We start from the raw sequence: 21,554 nt of genomic DNA, 5'->3' as shown, positions 1-21,554 counted from the left end.
ACGGAGATAGTTAAGAGGAGGAGCAATAGGGAGAGCGACAGGAGACGCTTAGAGAGATTGCCTGGGGAGCCACACAAGATACAAAAAAGTAGATATGTAATGATTGTATTGATGATATGGGAATGTACGTTGATAGTAAAATGTGATTGTGATCAACCTGATTTTTTTGCCAAAGTTAACAATGAAAACGATAAAAAAGATTTTTAAAAAAAGAATGCCTCAGAAGGTACTGATATATTCACCGCAGTTGGTAGACACTGACACCCGAGACAAAATATTTAGAAGGGCGCACTAAATACCTCCTATTTCTAGATGACACTTGGTAAATAAAGAAAAACGTGCACAATTCAGTTCTCAGAATTTGCTGCACATTTTCCCTCCAGAGCTGATATTGAGTTTTTTGTCCAGCCATGAACATCAGCGGATTAAACCTGCTGAATTTACTTGGGGAAAATAGTGAGTGTGATCTAATGACTGCAGAACTTGGGGTTCCCACATGTGTGAGGAGAGTAGTTGACTCAGGTAATTCAGAATACGGACCAAGTGCCTCATCAGCACTTGCCCTTGATTTCAGAATGAAGGATTTTTTTTTTTACTTCCAGAATATAGGACGTGAATTCGCTCCAGTTTCGAGCACATGGGATCTAGGGCCATTTCCTATACGGCTAGGTAAAACTTAGGTATGTAGCTAACAGTTATATGTTTATTTTTGTACCTGAATGCACCGAACTAAGCCTTTTTCTCTGTTTTCATGCATGGTCAAATTCGTTTGTTCATTTTTTTTTCTTCAAATTAATGAGAAGGGCGTTCCAACCACTTTGGGTTAAAACCCCTATGTTTAAATACAAACCAAACACTTGTACCTTGTATGAAGGACGAAGGATCTCTAAACAACATTTTATATCGCAGATTGATTGGCCTCTGCTTACGCCTTTTCTGATAACTTGGAAACATGCAATGCTGCTAAATTTACTGCCTCATACATCCTGTTACAGAATGTCCTCAGAGCTGCATAATAAGTCTCGGCCATCCGGGGCACTCGAATTGTCTTCCGTCGAATGCATAAACATTAGCTGCTTCTGGCAACCAAGGTCATCCAACAGAAGGCAACATCTTTCTGTTTCTGAGAACAAATTATAAGTATGCAAATCATTCCCAAATTAGATCCACTGCTTTATAAGGTTGCAGACTAGCACTGAATGGGTGCACCCAAATACTTTCTTATAAGGAATTATGCTTCTGGATTTCAACTGGCAGCCACCAGGAGATGTAGCTGCAAGGGCGAGTCGAATCATCCCTATAGTGCTCACTGTGGAATAAACGGCGTTTTAGCGCTGTTCAGTAGTCTATAGAAGAGGAACTGGGGGTAGCTGATTAATTTAGGGTGAGAGGGGTCATAGCTGCGTTTCCATAGAACAATTTACCAAGATTACTGGCTGGTTACACGTGTCCCCTTTTTCCAGCCACAGCGCTTTCCCAGGTGTGTTTTCCCATCCCAGTGCCTGTTTGTTCCGCAGTCAGAATTAAACTCAAGGTGGCATTTACAGCACCTGACAACTGCTAGGTGCAATACACTATGCCCTCTCGAATTTTTCCCAGGTAGATTTCGGCAGGTCAAATTTGGCGAAGTATACTGGAGAAAAAAAGCTCGGTAAATTTCGGAACGAGGCAACTTTGGTACATAAAGTAACACCATCTGCATGTCATGTCCCATTTTTTTGGAGGATTCACAAAATTAGCATATTACATCACGTCTGAGGAACTGCGACCAACAGGGTGTCGGATTTTCACTGATGTGTCTAAATAATGCACACTCTCGTGGGAGTTGGTGTGCCCTGTAAATGTATGATTTATCTGTTTGTATTTTAAAACAAATACAACATCTCTGGCGTGATTGGTTTATTGTTTGTTGCCCTTTTAAAATTGTATTCTGAGTAACTCATCCATTTCATGTTTTTACTTCAGACTCTGTGGCTTTTTGTTATGGTACATAATGAGGGTAAACCGGCCTTCAGTTTTAGAATGCAAAGTCAAATCCTGGACTGAGTAAACGACTCACACATGGGCCTGCAACACTTGAGAGCTCGGTATGCTTGCAGTTGAAAATCACCCCGTGGACATTTTGAGTACTCTTGAAACCTCAATAGCAAAACACGCATTGGAAGTGCAATAGATCTCGCATTTGCTCGAGTTAGAGTTATTGGTATTGTAAACGACAATGCCTTTTACCCACATGTTATGGAGTGTATGTATGTAGTGTTTAGAGAAATTGGATTGGAATTGCTAGTTGTGGATTGTGCAGCATGTAATTGTGTGGTGTGGAGTGGATAATTGTAGTAGAATTATGTGGCATGGTGTGCAATGGAATTATGCAGATAGTGATTATGTGGTATTGAGTTTTACTTGAATTATGTAGAGTGAGATTGAGTGTTATGGAGTGTAATTATGTGGAATGGTATTTTGTGCTAGTTGCTGGTGTGGAGTGAAGTTTAATTATGTGGTGTGTTGTTGAACTTTGTGGCATGATGTGGTGTTCTGTGGTGTGGATTAGATGTGTGTAGTGTTGTGTAATTGTGCTGTTTGGTGTTGAATTATGTGGTTTTGATTGGACATTTTTGGAGTTAAATTGTGCGGCGTGAACTGTGAACACTCAGCAATCACGCAAGATGACCTATGCCAACCAACAAGTATTGGAAACCCAAGAACATGAAAGCCAACATACAGCGGCTACAACTCCACTACCATAACCCTAGCACACTGATCCTCACCTTATTGATATGTGCACACCAGAACCATGCAGCAACCCTCAGTCAAGGCAGCACAGAGTACCGCTGCAAAACACGTTGCAGACAGCTCTGAGCCATGCCGCATGCAGTTAAAATTAGGGTCGGGCAAATAAGCGTAGTCCCACTACGCAAACTTTCGCGAAACCATAAGAAATCTCTACGAGCATGTGGAAATTCCACGAACATGCGGAATTGCTTGCCCCACCCTTTTGTGATGTGTGATGGCTGAAGTTAACTGTAATAACATCACCTGCTATAGTCTTCGTATTCCTACCCACCCAATCACCTCTACGTACAGAGAGAATTTCGCCACTCATATGGCTGGGTAGGGGTTTATGTAGCCACTGGGCGCATTTATTTCTTAGCTCTACAAAAGTTTCTTTTACTCCCTCCTTCAGTGGCGGAACGGACGTCAGGACAACCACAAAGGGAGAGACTTCCGGTGGCAGGCTAATTGTCTTAAAGCGTGCCTGCTTTGTCTTAGATTCTTGAGGCTTGTTTAGAGAAGAAGATACTGTTGAATTAGTGGCATTCCCATTTGGGCCCTTGACTTGTAGGTTGTCTGCTTTAGTTGGACCAGTAGATGTTTGTGTAGCTGAAGCAGAGCCTACCAGGCTAGGGGTAGGTAAGGGTGCAACAAGATTGTTCCCTATTTGGGTCAAATGCTGTATTGCTGGTGCCTTACTAGCTGATAGAGTATTAGCCTTGATAGATGGGTCTTTTACGTGCTTAGTACAAGGTATATTTTTAGAAGGTACTTCTTTTGCCCCTTGCGGCTGCGTAGACCCATTCCCACTTGTCTTGTTAGCATATTTCGAGTTTATTAGCGACGTTAATCTATCAAGCTTAGATATTAAAGGCTTGATTTGAGCTGCTATTGGGGCTTCAAGATCCGATTTTAGGTCTATTACCATATTTTCGACCCAGCAGGGTATGCCTGATACAGAGTTGGGGGTGGGCGAAATCAGGTTGTGATTCCTAACTTTAGCTTTAGATTTTTCCTTAGTCTTAGGCGCAACTTTTGTAGTAATAGTAGCCCTTCTCCCTGAGTCAATCAATACAGGAACCGCTCCTGTATCAGGTACATGGGGTTGACTATCTACACTCAGCTCTGGCTTATCAGATAGTTGACAGGCTTCTAGATCTGGAGTGGCCTCAAGGTCAACATAGGACGGATCGGAGTCTGATTGAGTCACTGATAAGTCGACAGCGTTCGGGACTGTGAACGTGCCAGCAGCAGTTAGGGGTAGAGGTAGGGAACAATTATTTGAAGCTTGCTGGGAAGGAGAGTTTGCAGTTGCAAGAGAGCCCAAAGACGAGCGTTTAGCATTCATAAGGTCCAAGGAAACTCTTTTTTCCAACAGGATGATACTCTTGTCGATGGTTTCATTTACCCGTGAAATAAAATGGTCTATAGGTCCAGTCACTTGTGCCACGGCCATAGCTTTTTTAGTGCTACTTCTAGTTCTATTGCGCATGGTGGACATCTGCACTATGAAGCCAAATACAACAGAATGGCCCTCACAAAGGATAGATAATAAGTCTTGTGGCCGGCCACTCTATACTGAAGAGTAAGAAGATATTCGCAGGTCCGCCTACCTTGCATATAATGAAGAGAAGAAAATGCAGGGGTTCTGGGCCAGGGCCGTCCTCTGCTGTCCTCGAACGGCCTCAAACGGCCCTGTCTTTGCCTAGTCTTCGCCCGGGCTGCGTCCCGCGCTGCGGGAAACGGAGGTTGTAATATAGGGGGCGTGAAGGGCGGGGGGCGGGCCAGCAGGGAGAGCGGACCGGAAGCTAGCCGTCGGTCTTGCAGGGACTTCTGGGTATTGAAGTCCCCGCACGCTCACAGCCCCGCTGTAGCCTCACACCCGGTGCCGCCTTACTGCCCAAACAATGCTCCTCAATGAAGATGTCCGTTGTAATCAAGGTGAAGCGGCACCCGCGGAGCGGGTGCGGCGAAGAGTGGAGTGGTGTGCTGGAATGGTGCGCTGATGCGCTAGATGGAATGCTGCTATACCTCACAGGTTAGAGCCAGGAACCGCCGTTGAGTAAACGAGTGAGTGTCCCACACGTTGCAGGTCAGAAGCACCTTTTTGAGAGCCTCGGAAGGGCGGGGGGCGGGCCAGCAGGGAGAGCGGACCGGAAGCTAGCCGTCGGTCTTGCAGGGACTTCTGGGTATTGAAGTCCCCGCACGCTCGCAGCCCCGCTGTAGCCTCACACCCGGTGTCGCCTTACCGCCGCAAACAATGCTCCTCAATGAAGATGTCCGTTGCAATCAAGGTGAAGCGGCACCCGCGGAGCGGGTGCGGCGAAGAGTGGAGTGGTGCGCTGGAATGGTGCGCTGATGCGCTAGGTGGAATGCTGCTATACCTCACAGGTTAGAGCCAGGAACCGCCGTTGAGTAAACGAGTGAGTGTCCCACACGTTGCAGGTCAGAAGCACCTTTTTGAGAGCCTCGGAAGGGCGGGGGCGGGCCAGCAGGGAGAGCGGACCGGAAGCTAGCCGTCGGTCTTGCAGGGACTTCTGGGTATTGAAGTCCCCGCACGCTCGCAGCCCCGCTGTAGCCTCACACCTGGTGCCGCCTTACCGCCGCAAACAATGCTCCTCAATGAAGATGTCCGTTGCAATCAAGGTGAAGCGGCACCCGCGGAGCGGGTGCGGCGAAGAGTGGGGTGGTGCGCTGGAATGGTGCGCTGATGCGCTAGATGGAATGCTGCTATACCTCACAGGTTAGAGCCAGGAACCGCCGTTGAGTAAACGAGTGAGTGTCCCACACGTTGCAGGTCAGAAGCACCTTTTTGAGAGCCTCGGAAGGGCGGGGGCGGGCCAGCAGGGAGAGCGGACCGGAAGCTAGCCGTCGGTCTTGCAGGGACTTCTGGGTATTGAAGTCCCCGCACGCTCGCAGCCCCACTGTAGCCTCACACCCGGTGCCGCCTTACCGCCGCAAACAATGCTCCTCAATGAAGATGTCCGTTGTAATCAAGGTGAAGCGGCACCCGCGGAGCGGGTGCGGCGAAGAGTGGAGTGGTGCGCTGGAATGGTGCGCTGATTCGCTAGATGGAATGCTGCTATACCTCACAGGTTAGAGCCAGGAACCGCCGTTGAGTAAACGAGTGAGTGTCCCACACGTTGCAGGTCAGAAGCACCTTTTTGAGAGCCTCGGAAGGGCGGGGGGCGGGCCAGCAGGGAGAGCGGACCGGAAGCTAGCCGTCGGTCTTGTAGGGACTTCTGGGTATTGAAGTCCCCGCACGCTCGCAGCCCCGCTGTAGCCTCACACCCGGTGCCGTCTTACCGCCGCAAACAATGCTCCTCAATGAAGATGTCCGTTGCAATCAAGGTGAAGCGGCACCCGCGGAGCGGGTGCGGCGAAGAGTGGAGTGGTGCGCTGGAATGGTGCGCTGATGCGCTAGATGGAATGCTGCTATACCTCACAGGTTAGTGCCAGGAACCGCCGTTGAGTAAACGAGTGAGTGTCCCACACGTTGCAGGTCAGAAGCACCTTTTTGAGAGCCTCGGAAGGGCGGGGTCGGGCCAGCAGGGAGAGCGGACCGGAAGCTAGCCGTCAGTCTTGCAGAGACTTCTGGGTTTTGAAGTCCCCGCACGCTCGCAGCCCCGCTGTAGCCTCACACCCGGTGCCGCCTTACCGCCGCAAACAATGCTCCTCAATGAAGATGTCCGTTGCAATCAAGGTGAAGCGGCACCCGCGGTGCGGGTGCGGCGAAGAGTGGAGTGGTGCGCTGGAATGGTGTGCTGATGCGCTAGATGGAATGCTGCTATACCTCACAGGTTAGAGCCAGGAACCGCCGTTGAGTAAACGAGTGAGTGTACTTTTTACATAGTTGTTAGACCCGGCATCATTGGCGTGAGTCTCCCTTCCATTTTTACTGATTGCCGCCTCTGATTTTGATATGTTTTTGCTGGCTATATGCTTTGGGCACTGTGCCACCGCTATGTAGTGCCACAGTGCAAGTGCTCCCTATGTCAAGTTGATGTACTTATTAGTGACTCCATGATTGGGTTATTTGATTTACTTATCACACCATAGTACAGAGTACCATGTGTGCACAAGACTTGTAAATCCAATGGTGCTAGTGGGCTTGCAGCACTGGTTGTGCTACCCACATAAGCAGCTTATAAAGTATGTCTTAGGCCTGCCATTGCAAGGCCTGTGTGCAGCCTGTGGCTGCCATGTCAACTTGGCAAGTGCACCCACTTGCCAGTCCCTAAACCTTCCCTTTGCTTCATATCAGACACCCCTATGGTATGCCCAAGGGTAATGTGCATTGTAAGTATAAGATAGGACATTGTCTGCTGTTTGTAGCATGTCCTAATAGTGAATTACAGTCTTTTTAGTTTTTCACTATTGCAAGGATACCTGTTCTCCATAGGCCAGAATGGGCAGTTCGATTATTACATCTTATAATCATAACTGATTCAGGGAACATGGTAGAATTTCAAGTTTAGTATGCCTGAACTCAGAATGATAACATACATCTTTTAGTAAAGTTGGTTTTAATATTCTCTGTTTGAAAATACCACTTTTAGAAAGTAGGTATTTTCTTGCTTAACTGTCCAGGGCTGCCTCTGCTATGTTGTGTATACCTTGTCTGGAGTTTTGAGTGACAGGGCTGGGGATTCCAGGAGACAGGCTGGGGCAGCCCAGTGGTAAATAGAGAGATCTGCATCTAGCTGGGAGGGAGGAGTTGCACTGGGACCTGAATAGGGCTGGGCCTTCCCTCTACAATGCTGGCTCCACCTCCAGTGGTGTGTCTGATGTCTCTGACCTGCACTGTGAAAAGAGAGGAGGAATCTTGTCAACAAAGTGCTACAGAGCTGTACCTTCCCTCCCCTGTAATGGTTCCACCTCCGGTGTGGCGTCTAATGTTTCAACCCTGCACTGTGAAAGAAAGGAGGGAGTAATGTAAACAAAGTGCTCAGAAACTGGTTTGGACTAGGCAGAGGCCTCTCTGCCTTCAGAGAAGAAAGGATTTGGGGTATAAATATTGGGACCCAGTCCCAAGAACTTTAGATTACTTTTGGAACAAGAAACCATTTGCCAAGGAGAAGAAACAAGGAAGCTGTGGGAGTTTGGCATGCCCCTCTGCCAGTGGGCTGTTTGCTGGGTTGGCCTGCAGTGGTTTCTTCATGCAAAGGAAAGGAGAAGGAACTTTTTAAGGACTTTCATCATCTTACAGAATATTCTCCTGGGGCTTGAACTTGTGCTTGCCTCCTACTGAAGGGACAAAAGACTTCATCTTCAGCTCCACTCAGAGTTTCTTTGCTGGGAATTCTGTTTGCCAAAGCCTGCGTGTTGCTGCGAGCTGGAAGCACAATGCATCTTGAAGAAGCGTGACGCCGCCGCAGCTGAGATCGTCGCATCGCCGGAGAAGCGTGCCTTTGCTGCATATCCCAGGAAGCATGTCTTTGTCAAAGCTGCCTGCTGTCGCATCACCGGAGAAGCGTTACGTCATCAAGAGAGTCACCATCGCATCACCGGAGGAGCATGACGCAGGGCCTGTCGCGGCTCCAAAGTACAGAGTCGTCGCAAGGCTGCCAGGGGGTCTACGCATCGTCATCGCCGCATCAAGGGTGCCATCTTCTCACATTGCACCAAAATCATCGCATCACATCGAGGAGCCATCGTGCGAATCACAACCGGACTGCAAGCCGAGAATCTACGCATCAACCAGGCACCTGAAAGGATCACAACACATCCCCTACTCTGCACAAGCATTGAGGCACGACGCATCATTTCCCCTGGATCACGGAACCGACGCACCTCCCCTTTTGCAAGCCCTTTGTTCACTTTGCGTTACGCATCCAGGTACTTTGTTGAGAACTGTCTTGCATTTATCATCAACTTGAACTAAGCAACTTTTATCATCTTTAAGTCAATCTTAAGTACAGTATTGTGGATTTTTGTCGTTTGTGGTCTTGTGTTAAGTCTATATAAAAAATACTTATTTTTATAAAACCTGTGTTGTGTCCATCTGTAGTGTTTTCACATTATTACTGTGTATATTCATAAATGCTTAACACACTGCCTCTGAGATAAGCCTGTCTGCTCGTGCCAAGCTACCAAGGGGGTGAGCAGAGGTTATTTAGGAGTGTAATCCCTTTATCCTGACTTAGAAGTAAGCGTCCTTATTTGGACAAAGGTGAATACCATTGCCAACTAGAGACCCCCAGATCTAACATTGGTGGTCAGCCGTGAGGATTTGGACCTGCATTTGTGTTTCATATACCGTAATAGGTGTACACTACTAGTGAGTGTAGACCAAACGTAACCACATACTTTTTGGGATGGAATTTTTTCCTTGTACTGTTATTTTTTCCTGAAAACTCCTGATTCTTACTACCATAAGTAGACCGGCATCTGTTGTATCTATGGATCTTGAATTTGAGGAAGAGAGGTTGGAAACCTACAATTTAAAACAGTTCAAGCATCTCTGCAAGACATTGAAAGTTGCTACACCAGGCATTTCTAAAAAGTATGACTACCAAAAGGTGCTGAGGGCCTGGGTAGAAGCAAGAAATGCCCCAAATACTGTGGTGGAGCTGGTTGGGAATACAGATGGGCAACTGGATAGGCCAGTGTTTCCAGCCAGGGGAGGGGTACCGTCCCCACCTGGCAGTAGCATCCATTCCAAAGACCAGTCCCCCAGAGAGTTGGAAGACAGGAAGAGAAATAGGGCACACAAGCCTGAGATGGCTAAACCTAAGATGGAGAGTCAGAGCGAAGCAGAGAATAACAGATTGCCCTTGGAGAGAGTGAGAATGAGAATGGAACATGAGCGAATGTTGAGGGAGTTAGAGATCAAGGCCAAGGGCTTAGAAATCAATCCCTCTGGTGGCAGCGCACCATCTGTACCTTCAGAAGGCAGGGTATATATTCCCAAGGATGTCATCAAGGATTTCCATAAAAGTAAAGATATTGGGCAGTGGTTTGCAGCCTATGAGATAGCATTGTTGGCCCACAGGGTCCCTGAGAAGCATTGGGGAGCTGGGTTGTGGGCCCTCTTTGTGACTGAGGGGAAGGACACTTTGTTAGACCTGCCCAGTGAGAAAAAGATGTCGTATGCCCGCATGAAGGACGCCCTGGTGGCAACATATGATTTGACTCCAGATTGCTATAGACAGAGGTTCAGGAATTGTAAGAAGCTGGAGGGAACCACTTGGGTAAAATATGTATTTTTCTTTTACAGAGCTATGAATGGTTGGGTGAGGGGTAGCAAAGTGGATACATATTGGAGCACTCTATGATTTGATTGTAAGGGAACACTTGTCTACTGGTTGTTTTCCAGAGATAAAGCAGCCACTTATTGATAGCAAGTTGAATAACCCTAGGAAGCTTGCTGAGGAGGCGGAACGCTGGGTCAGTACCAGGGTCCACAAGGGTGTTATGGGAGACTCTGCCTAAGGTGGGCATGGTCCCCAGCAGAAGAGTGGGGGGGACAAGGGTAAACAGAGGGAGTTCCATAAAGGGCCCCAAAGTAATTCCCAAGGGAACCAAAGCTAGGGTTCCCAGCCTCGCCTGAGAAGAAGTAAGAACCCCTGACCAGCCACGGCCCATGGAGGGAGTTTCGGTGGGGCGGAGAGGCGCGGGCTGGGGTGATAAAAACTGGAGTATGGATAATTGAAGGTAAGTAAACAATTTAATAAATAAAACGAATTTCGTAGCATGCCCAGCATTGCATTTTGCAATGCAGGGAGTGCTACGAAATTTGTTTTATTAATTAAATTGTTCACTTACCTTCAATTATCCATACTCCAGTTTTTATCACCCCCTACCCTGCCCCTCCCTCGCCCAGCCTCTCTGCCCCACTGAAACTCCCTCCACGGGCCAAGGCTGCCCCTGACAGGTAAACCTGTTTATAGGGGGCCTGTTACCTGCTTTCAATGTAAGCAAGTGAGACACCGTTGGTATGATCCCCAGTGTCCCCGAAAGGGTCAGTATGTATCACCCTGTGCATAACCCTGTTAGATGTCCAGTGTAGCCCTGGGTGGGGAGGAGATGGGTGCCCAAGGTGGGTGGGGTCCCGCAGAAATGTCCCTTGTCTCATTAGGAAAATTTGAGATGGTCCTAAAACTAAGCTGCCTGATAAAACTAAGAAGTACAGGCAGTGGGTGACCATCAAGGGCCATAGAGTGAAGGCTCTGAGAGACAACGGAGCCAGTGTGACAGCTGTCACTTGGTGTCTGAAGAGCAGGGGGTCCCGAATGCATTCTTCCCAGTTGTTGCCGCTGACAACACAGAGAGCCATTACAAAGTGGCTCAAGTTCCCTTTGAGTGGGGGAGGTCTCTGGTACTCTTCAAGTAGCTTTGAGGCCAGCCATGCCTGTTGATTGTCTTTTAGGCAATGATTTAGACAGCTCCCCTTGGGCTAAGGTGGAGAAGAAGGCTCATTTAGAGATGTTGGGTCTGCCTGCTTGGGCGGGTGTGACCACTCGGTCTATGGCAGCCAAGGGTGTTCAAGAGATCCTGGAGCCTGAAAGTATGGTACAGGAACCTGCCTTAAAGAGAAGAGGTAGGTGGCATGGGAAACCAGCCCCCCATTGTTCCCACGGTCCGGGATGAGGCAGACCTGAGGGGGATTCCCTGGAAACTACAGGGGAGCCAATTTCTGAACTGGGGAACCTACCTGAGCTGACCCATTGGCAGCAAGAAGGAGGCCCCTCCAGGGAGGAATTTTGTGCAGAACAGAAGAAGTGCCACAAACCAGGCAGCAAATGATCAGTCTGGATCACATTGGATCTACAGGGATAACGGTCTCCTGTATAGCGAGCCTAAGGATGCTGAGCCTGGGTCAGGCCATGTGCAAGTGGTGCCCCAGCGCTTCAGAGCCTTCCTACTGGGGTTGGCTCATGACGTTCCTTTAGCTGGACATCTGGGGTAGAACAAGACCTTTAAAAGCTTGTCTCCCACTGTTATTGGCCTCAGATGCGTAAGAGTTCAGATACTCATTGTAGAACATGTCAAACTTGCCATCCCGCTCAGGACAGTGACGCCCCCCGTAGTGGGACGTGCACTGATGGGGATTTTCTCCCATGTGGGGTTCCACAGAGAGATGGTGTCTGACCGAGGTACAAACCTAATTTCCAATTATATGAAGTCCCTGTGGAAGGAGTGTGGTGTTACTTATAAGTTCACCACTCTTCATCACGCACAAGGTAATGGGCTGGTTGACAGATTCCACCGGACCCTTAAAGGCATGATCATGGGCCTTGAGGAACCAATGAGGCGTAAGTGGGACATCCTTTTGTCATGTCTTCTATTTGCTTACCGTGAGGTGCCAAAAAAGTCCATAGGGTTTAGCCCCTTTGAACTGTTGTATGGACACCCGGTAGGAGGACCTTTGAATCTGGTCAAGGAAGGCTGGGAGCAATCTCCCAGGAAACCTCCCCAGGATGTATACAGTTACATGCTGGCCTTCAGGAACCAGACTTGGCGATTCAGAGATCTCGCTCAGGCAAATCTTGAAGCCAGCCAGGAAGAGATTAAGTGGTGGTACGATCAGAATGCCACTCTGATTGAGATCCATCCTGGACAGAAAGTTTGGGTCATGGCACCTCTAGAGCCTTGTGTGCTCCAGGACAGGTGGACTGGACCATATGAGGTGCTGGGGCGCAAGAGTGATGTCACCTATCTGGTGAACTTGCAGTCTCCCAGGAACCCTTTGAGGGTCCTGCATGTTAACCGCCTAAAGCCCCACTTAGAAAGGTCCGAAGTGGGCATGCTCCCAGCGACAGATGATGGAATGGAGGAGGAGACAGAGCCTCTTTCTGAACTCCTGTCTGCAACAGAGCAAGATGGGTCGGTGGATGGTGTCAGCCTCTCTGCCAAACTTTCACCTGATCAGCAGCAAGATTGTCGCCAACTGTTGGGGCAATTCTATGATCTATTTACCTTGATTTCTGGTGTCACAGAGTGGTGCGTCCATGATTTGGACACTGGAGACGGTCCTCCTGTGAAGCACAAGGCTTACAGAGTGACTGACAAGGTCAGAGCTTACATTAAGGAGGAAGTCTCCAAGATGTTTGTCTTAGAGGTGATTGAGTTCTCTAGCAGTCCCTGGGCTAGCCCAGTGGTTTTGGTCCCAAAGGCTGCAGCGCCTGGTGCCACACCTGAACTCCTGTTCTGTGTTGACTACCGAGGGCTCAATTCAGTCACCAGGACTGACGCGCACCCCATCCCCAGAGCTGATGAGCTCATTGATCGGATAGGGGCTACACGGTACCTCAGCATGTTTGATTTGACTTCTGGGTACTGGCAGATCACCTTGATTGATGGGGCTAAGGAGAGGGTCAGCATTCTCCACACCAGATGGGCAATACCAATTCCGGGTTATGCGCTTTGGGATGAAGAATGCCCCTACCACCTTTCAGAGGTTGGTCAACCAGGTTTTGGCTGGACTGGAAGATTTCAGTGCCGCCGACTTGGATGACATTGCAGTGTTCAGCGCCAGTTGGGAAGAACATCTGCGCCACCTATGGGAAGTGTTGATGCCACTGTGCAAGGCAGGCCTCACGATTAAGGCGAGTAAGTGCCAGACCGGGCAGGGTTCCGTGGTGTACTTGGGTCACCAGGTAGGGAGCGGCCAGATGGCGCCCCTACAACCCAAGATTGATATCATCCTGGCGTTGGAACCCCCAGAGACTCAGACACAGTTGAGAGCCTTTTTAGGACTCACTGGATACTACAGGAGGTTTGTCAAGGGGTATGGCAACATTGTTACACCCTTGACTGAGCTGACTTTCACGAAGCAGTCCAAGAAAGTGAATTGGACTGACACCTGTCAGAAGGCTTTTGATGCCCTGAAGACTGCCCTGTGCACAGCACCCGTGCTTCAGGCGCCCAACTTCTCAAAGGAGATCATTATTCAGACAGACCCTTCAGAGCATGGTGTGGGGGCTGTTCTAGCAAAGACTGATGAAGAGGGCCTAGACCAACCTGTAGCCTTCATCAGTAGGAGGTTACTTCCACAAGATCAGAGGTGGAGTACAATTGAGTGTGAGGCATTTGCTGTGGTATGGGCACTGAAGTAGTTAAGACCATACTTGTTTTGGACTCACTTCCTGGTTCAGACCGACCACAGGCCCCTCAGATGGCTAATGCAGATGAGTGGTGAGAACCCAAAGTTGTTTAGGTGGACCATTTCCCTACAGGGAATGGACTTTACAGTGGAACACCTTCCTGGTACAGAATACGCCAACGCTGATGGTCTGTCCAGATTTTTCTGCCTTAGTGAAGAGAACTCCCAAGGGAAAGGGTAGTTCTCTCGAGGGGACAGGTGTTAGACCTGGCATCATTGGCATGAGTCTCCCTTCCATTTTTACTAAGTATGGGCGAAATTTTAGAATTTGCGCGAAATCGAATTCGCAATCCGCAAATTCGTGGATTTTTGTTTTTTTGCATGTTCGCAGGGTTTTTTGCGTGTTTGCGGGGTTTTTGCATGTTCGCGGGGGCTTTTTGCGTGTTCGCGGGCCACTTGCATGGTGAAGTTACCCATGTGGTTGTGTATGGAAACAGCACCCTCTGGTTCACCACTGCCACCCTCTGGTTCATCACTGCCACCCTCTGGTTCATCACTGCCACCCTCTGGTTCACCACTGCCACCCTCTGGGTAACCCCTGCCACCCTCTAGTTCACCCCTGCCACCCTCTGGTTCACCCTTGTCACCCTCTGGTTCAGCACTGCCACCCTCTGGTTCACCCCTGCCACCCTCTGGTTCAGCACTGCCACCCTCTGGTTCAGCACTGCCACTCTCTGGTTCACCACTGCCACCCTCTGGTTCACGACTGCCACCCTCTGGTTCATCACAGCACCTCTGGTTAACCACTGTCACCCTCTGGTTCAGCACTGCCACCCTCTGGTTCACCCCTGCCACTCTCTGGTTCACCCCTGCCACCCTCCGGTTCATCACAGCACCCTCTGGTTCACCCCTGCCACCCTCTGGTTCAGCACTGTCACCCTCTGGTTCACCACTGCCGCCCTCTGGTTCATTGCAGCACCTCTAGTTCACCACTGCCACCCTCTGGTTAACCACTGTCACCCTCTGGTTCAGCACTGCCACCCTCTGGTTCATCACTGCCACTCTCTGGTTCACCCATGCCACCCTCAGGTTCACCCATGCCACCCTTTGGTTCACCCATGCCACCCTCTGGTTCACCCCTGCCACCCTCTGGTTCACCCCTGCCACACTCTGGTTCGCCCCTGCCACCCTCTGGTTCATCACTGTCACCCTCTGGTTCATCACTGTCACCCTATGGTTCATCACTGCCACCCTCTGGTTCACCACTGCCACCCTCTACCGAGACCTTTTGTGACGCAGCGGCAGCACAAAAGATGCGCCATGACCTATCCTCCATTTAGCATACATTTTTTGACAGAGGCAGACAAAGCACATATGCAGTACGAACATATCATTTACAAATTAACAGGCATATGCATCAAAGTAAATACCGGGAGCAAAGGGGCAGATTCTCAGAATCCCAAATGCCAAAAATCGCAATTTAAGGAATCTCTAAATTACGATTCCTTAAATTGCGATTGCATTTAAGGAATCCCAAATTGAGATTCCTTAAATGCAATGCATGAAAGTTAAAAAAAATAGTGAATTCGCTAATAGGAGTAGCAAATTACCATGAGGTTGAACTTCATGGTAATTTGCTAAAACTTTGAAAAATGCACTTTTGTGCATTTTTCAAAGTTTCATGTTGCGCACACACATGCCCGTAGGGCATGTGTGTGTGCAACATATGTGCAGAGATCAATTTCAGGGGTGCAACAAGGTGTCATTTTGACTCCCTTGCACCCTTGAAATTGCATGAGCAATTTGCGAGTACCTACTGGAACTCGCAAATTGCTCATGCAATCTCCAATTCATTCTTATGGGCCTGTAGGCCAATAGGAATGAATGGGACAGCATTCCTTAATTGCGACTAGCAATTTGAGGGTAGCAATTAACGGAATGTTTAGGAATCACTATTTTAATAGTGATTCCTACATGCATAGGCTTTTGTTGTTCCTAATTAGCGTTTCCTTAAAAATCGCTATTTAGGAATAGCAAAAGGCTACGTTGATGCATCTGCCAGTAAGTGACTAAATCAATGCACCGTTGTCAGTCATACCACTATACTCGACTGCACCACTACACAGACATGTAGGTCTGCAGTGGTTGTTGTTAACTTGTTAACTTTTATGCCACTCATGAAATGCCCTGACTTATTCCATCAATCATACTGAGTGACTGCGAAGATATTATGTCACTGTGGTCATCAATAATCCTCATGGTGTTGTCCAACTCAGTGTGCAGTGTGCAGATTGAGTCCCCTTTCCCTATTCAAAATGCAATGGAGCGGCCTGCAGTAGAAGTACAAATGTGTTATTAAAAAGCAAGAAGGGACACAAACATTGCCTTGAGTTACTTTTAGAGTGTAGATTAGATAATAGTACACAAAGAATTAACTTCATGCACAACAAACGACAACAACACAAATCACTCAGTCAGCGTCCAATGCATGGCTTCATTCATTACTTATTTCTTCTCATCTTCAGTTAATGGGCAGTCTCTCTCAGCTCGGAAGGGAGGATAGCTATAGTAGTCATCATCATGTTTGTTCCGCTTCTTTTGGATGGACTCAACTAGGCAAGATTTTCTTTTTTTTCTATTTTGCTACATTCAATCATCCTCTGGCTTGAGGGCAATGAATTTAGGGTGATTCAGAAGGATGAAGGAGCAGGAATCGCAGGGGTGGACTCAAATGCAGACAGCTGAAACTCATATATGGCAATAAAAAGACTAGAAGATTGTGGTGATGGATTTGTTATGATTTGAAGTTTTGAACCAGAAAGACAGATACACAAATAAAAGAAAATAAGGGAAGAAGACAGTAAGAAGTGCAAGCCTAGTTGTCAGGGAAGTATAGCTCATCCTTAAACTCTGGGGTTTCAACCAGAAATAGGTAATCATCATCTAACAGCTACTTCCATCACCTGAGCCGCTGTCCTCCTCTTCCTGCGTTGATTCATGTATTGTGCAATTAGGTGGTATAAAGTGCTGATTCATTTCGATCATGGTTAACATCTCCACGTTTTTGGGTGTGAGACTGGTCCTTTTCACTGTTACAATATACCAGCAGCACTGAAAATACATTCAGTAGAGACACTTGTGACAGGGCAAGCCAGATAGTTTATCGCCAGCCTGTTGAGCACTGGCAATTGGCCCCTTTTGCCATACCAATGCCGCAATCGGTTTTGATCAATGTAGACCTCTGTTGGGTCATCCAGATAGGGCTGGACCATCCGCTCAATGTTTAGGGGTGCTACACTTTGTTCGGACTCTTTTGTCTTTGCATCAGCACTGGACCTAGCAAGTCCTTGCTGTAAATACCAATCCTTTGCCGTTTTTACTGGGGCTGATGATCCGGTTCTTGCTGTTGTCGATAGTGTTGGTGACAGCTGTTAGCCAATCGCACTGCCCTCAGGCTCAGAAGTTGAACTTGATGCTGGATGCCCTGCTGCAGTACTTGTTGTGGGTTTGGGTAGTGGGTCTTTAATTACCAGCCGTTCATTTTCCAAATTACTGGCTGCCACAGCTATCCAAGTTTTGTACCAGGCAACATCCACTTCTGAAAAAGGAAGTAATGTCTTACTGTTCAGTGCTGATTTGTACCGTGGATCCAGAATTATGGCACAAATGTAATGTTCTTGTGACAAAATCTTAGTTTGCACCCTTGCATTTTCAGCTAAGCGACAGAATAAGCTCTCCACCAACTCATTTGCTTCTTTTTTTCCTCCACACCTATGTACGCTTCAGAGACCGCCTTCAGCTGTTGATCTAGCATGTGCAACAATGGGATAGCTTGGCCCATATTACATTTCTCCTTGCTGACTTCACGTGTGAAGATCTCGAAAGGAAGAAGCATCTCTGTTAGGCACCATTAGTCCATCTGAAGGGTCATGCCTTTCACAGTAGCATCGCATCTTCGCATGACATATTCATTGATTGGTCTGTACTGCTCAAACAGACAGTCAAGCATGTAATACGTTAAGTTCCAACGTGTGCCACCTCCTGGATGAGTGCTTTGACTGGCATTCTATAGTCACTTTGAATGATCCTCAGCTGCTTCCGGGCTTTAAAAGAATGGCTGAAATGGGTGCATATTCTGCGGCAGGTGGTCAGTAAGTTGCTGACTATGGCTTCTTTTTTCAGAAAGTCTTGAACTATAACATTAATGCAGTGCGCCAAACACAGGACCCTTAGATAGGCACCATCCTCCATGACCTTAAGAACATTACTGCCATTATCCGTGACAACAAAACCAATGTTAAGCCCTCTTGAGTGCAATCATTCAAAGACCTTGCTGTTAAACTCTTCCAAAATGTTTGAAGCAGTATGAGATTTCTCCATGGCGAACATGGCTACAGTTGCATGTTTCCGAGTAGCATTAAAAATCTCAGCTGTGTCAACAGCACCTACTTTCGATAGCTTATCTCTAACCCCCAGTGTGCAGTAATGTACATGTAATCAGTGGCTTGGCAACTGGTCCACATGTCTGTTGTCAGGTGGATATTATGAACAGCATTCTGCTGCAAAGCTTGTCCAACAAATTCCAGCACATCGTGATGTAGTGCTGGAACAGCAACTCTGACGAAATTGGACTGGCTGGGAACCTTCCATTTCGGGCACATCACTGACCAAAATTCAAGGAAACCCACCTCTTCCACAAATGAAAAAGGGAGAAGGTCCAGTGCTAACATTTTAGCCAGCTTCGCATTGTACAACCGTGCCGTCGGGTGGTTGCGTTGGTACTGCCCCTCCGACCTAAGCATGCAGTCAATGGTAGGCCAGATTATTTTCCTTTGTGGTGCAGTTGTCTTCTTGAACCCAGTTAAGCTCAACAACGCACTGCTTCTCATTGCAGTACTCGGTTGCCTTGGTGTCCCAGCCTGACTCTTACTACGGTGCCACTGAGATGTTGCTGAGGATGTGGTTGGGACCACTACACTGCTGATGACATGGCTAGAAATGTCTCCCTCTTGTTGACCTTCCACTGTGATCATATCTTCTTCTACTTCTTCATCCCCACCAACAGCAATGGGTGCAGTTTTACTTTTTTGTAAGCGAAGTAGGTGAGCCTCACACTGGATGGTGTGGTGTTTTTTTAGATGACTTGTTTGGCCACCGCAAAAACAACAGTTGATGGACAGAATGCAGAACAATGTCATACATTCACCCCAGTACAGATATCTGGGCCTAAATCCATCATTTTTTGCACTCCACACCACCCCAGTTGAAACATGGTCATATCAAATCAGCCTTGACCCTGTGCCTCATGGGCACAGTCCAGCCCTACTTCCAAGCCATGTCTTCCCTGAACCGGAATCAAGCATCCTAGGACCATTTTCTGGCTATCAGCCATCATCAGCTAGGATAGCTTTACTTTTTTGGTCACCGGCACAATAGTTTGTACCAAGCTTACCCCGCCTAACAGCTTGTCGACAAATTGAGCATGTAGCAATGTTCTACTCCTTACTGCTAACCGAAAAGAAGTCCCAAACTTGGAAGCAGAACTTTCTGGCGCTGCTGAAGGTGCCAATTTCAATACCAGATGAACTGGAGGGTGTGCCAGGAATTTGACTCAGTGCAGTTACTGTACAACCACAAGCTGGATATAGGTCCCTGCCGGGCCTTTGCAGAGGCAAATATGGAGCTGGAGGTTGCGTTCGTGTTACCTGTGTTGGTGGTATCCGTACTACATCTCTCGCAGCAATTTTGGATAGTCTAATAATGTTGGCCTCTGTCTCCCCTTTGCCGGGAGTGATGTTCATGTTGACTGGCTCATCATCATCATCCCCCTCTTCTACATCTACCTCCATAACTCTAAGGCTTTCTGGAACCTTCCTTTTCACTAACCTTGTCTTGTGGCGTGCATCACTCTCAGACTGAGCTGGTAGCTTCTAAGTGGCATCTCGATCATCAGACGTGGGGCTTGAAGAAGAAGTTGATGGACTAACCCTCCTTTTTCTTGTTGGGGGTCTGGAAGAAAATGGATCTTCTGAAACAGTGTCATGCTCCTCTTCGTCTGCAAAAAGCTCGATTTCTTGAACTGCCCCTACTTCAGGAGGAGCAACTACTATTGTGGGCTGTGGTTGCAGCTGTTGTTGCAGCTGTTGTTGCAGCTGTTGTTGCGGGTGTTGTTGCCCACTTATCTGCTGAGTTTCCACCCACGAGTGCGTTGATTGGATACTACTTTGTGATAATGACATTTCAATATCACTGCTCGTTAGTAGACTGGGTATCTCTGCCAAACTCATTGGCTTGGTCCTATGTTTGTGGGGTGGTCCTGCTGATGCGGAGGTGCTGCTCCCAGCTTGGTCCCACTGCTGCAGGCGTAACCTTTCTTTTCCAAAAAACAAATTGGGCGGCACAACAGTCTTGGAAAGTGCCACTTGCTTCTTCTCTTCCTTCTTCTCACTGGCAACTTTCTTGGTACTGGAGAACCTGGTACCTTTCCTTGGGGCCATCTTCTTCAGATGTCAGTAGGACACTGTTGCACAAGTTGCAGAGATGTCTGTGGTCACACGTGGACGAGATGTGGTGGGCAGCAGGACTCCTGTCTGGCAGTACAACGGGTGATGATAACACCTCCTCCTCTGTCTTTTTGTGCACCTAAAAGCAAAGAAGCCAGGAGAAGAACATCAGTGAAATGTTGCATTTGTTGTTGTGGTTCAATTGCTACTAGTACAAACAAACAAATGACATGTATAACTTAGTGTAGCCATTTGTGAGACTTTGTCAACAAGGGCTTTCATTGTATACTGTGTACACTCTCAGGAAGAATAGGAAAGAAGAGGAACAAAAACAAAAATATAAATGTAATGGATGTGGACCCTGTTTGTCATTAAATTATTTGCTCATCACATCATTCAGGAAGATGCAGATGGCAAAGGGGATGGATGGAAGCAGTAAGCCAAGAGGAAAACCATGCAGGCCTACATGGCAAAAGCAGCACACTTATAACTCCGACCAGAAATGGGCACCAGCCACATGGACACTCACAAATCACAAGCAACAAGCAGGAGGCCTGGAAAGCAATGTACTGAAAACGTTCCTATAATAGCCAGGCAAAGGATGCATGCTAAACCACACTGCTTTGCCTGTAATGCAATAAAATGCAAAAACGTAAATCAACAGGGGTAAACTTGGTCTGCAAGGTACACAACACACCATACACAGCAAAGGCATTTATTTAACACACACCCAAAAACTGAAATACACCCAAAAATACACATTTTGCAATTCAATCCAATGCCATCCATGCCCTAAATTATGTTTAAATTCAACAGAACACACAGAAACAGTTGTTTCATCCACCCCAGACTACCTCTGAGCCTACTAGATGAAAGGCCTGTTGGCAGACTAGGCCACAAGCTTGCAGGCCGATTGATAAAAGCACACCACTGGCCTTCAAAATGGCCTCCAGCCACATGGCCAGGCCCTCAACTACAAGAAACTGAAGACAGACAATGCAGGCCTATGGCAAAAAGCAGACTGCCTGGCTTCAAAATGGCGGCTAGCCTCATGGCCAGGCCCACAACAACAATAAAATGAAGACAGACAATGCAGGCCTAATGCAAAAAGCACACTGCCTGGCTTCAAAATGACCACCAGCCTCATGGCCTGGCCCACAACAATAAGAAACTGAAGACAGACTATGCAGGCCTATGGCGAAAAGCACACTGCCTGGCTTCAAAATAGCCGC

This window comes from Lissotriton vulgaris, chromosome 5, assembly GCF_964263255.1.
Source record: "Lissotriton vulgaris chromosome 5, aLisVul1.2, whole genome shotgun sequence".
Taxonomy (NCBI): domain Eukaryota; kingdom Metazoa; phylum Chordata; class Amphibia; order Caudata; family Salamandridae; genus Lissotriton; species Lissotriton vulgaris.
Note: the sequence above shows the minus strand (reverse complement) of the source record.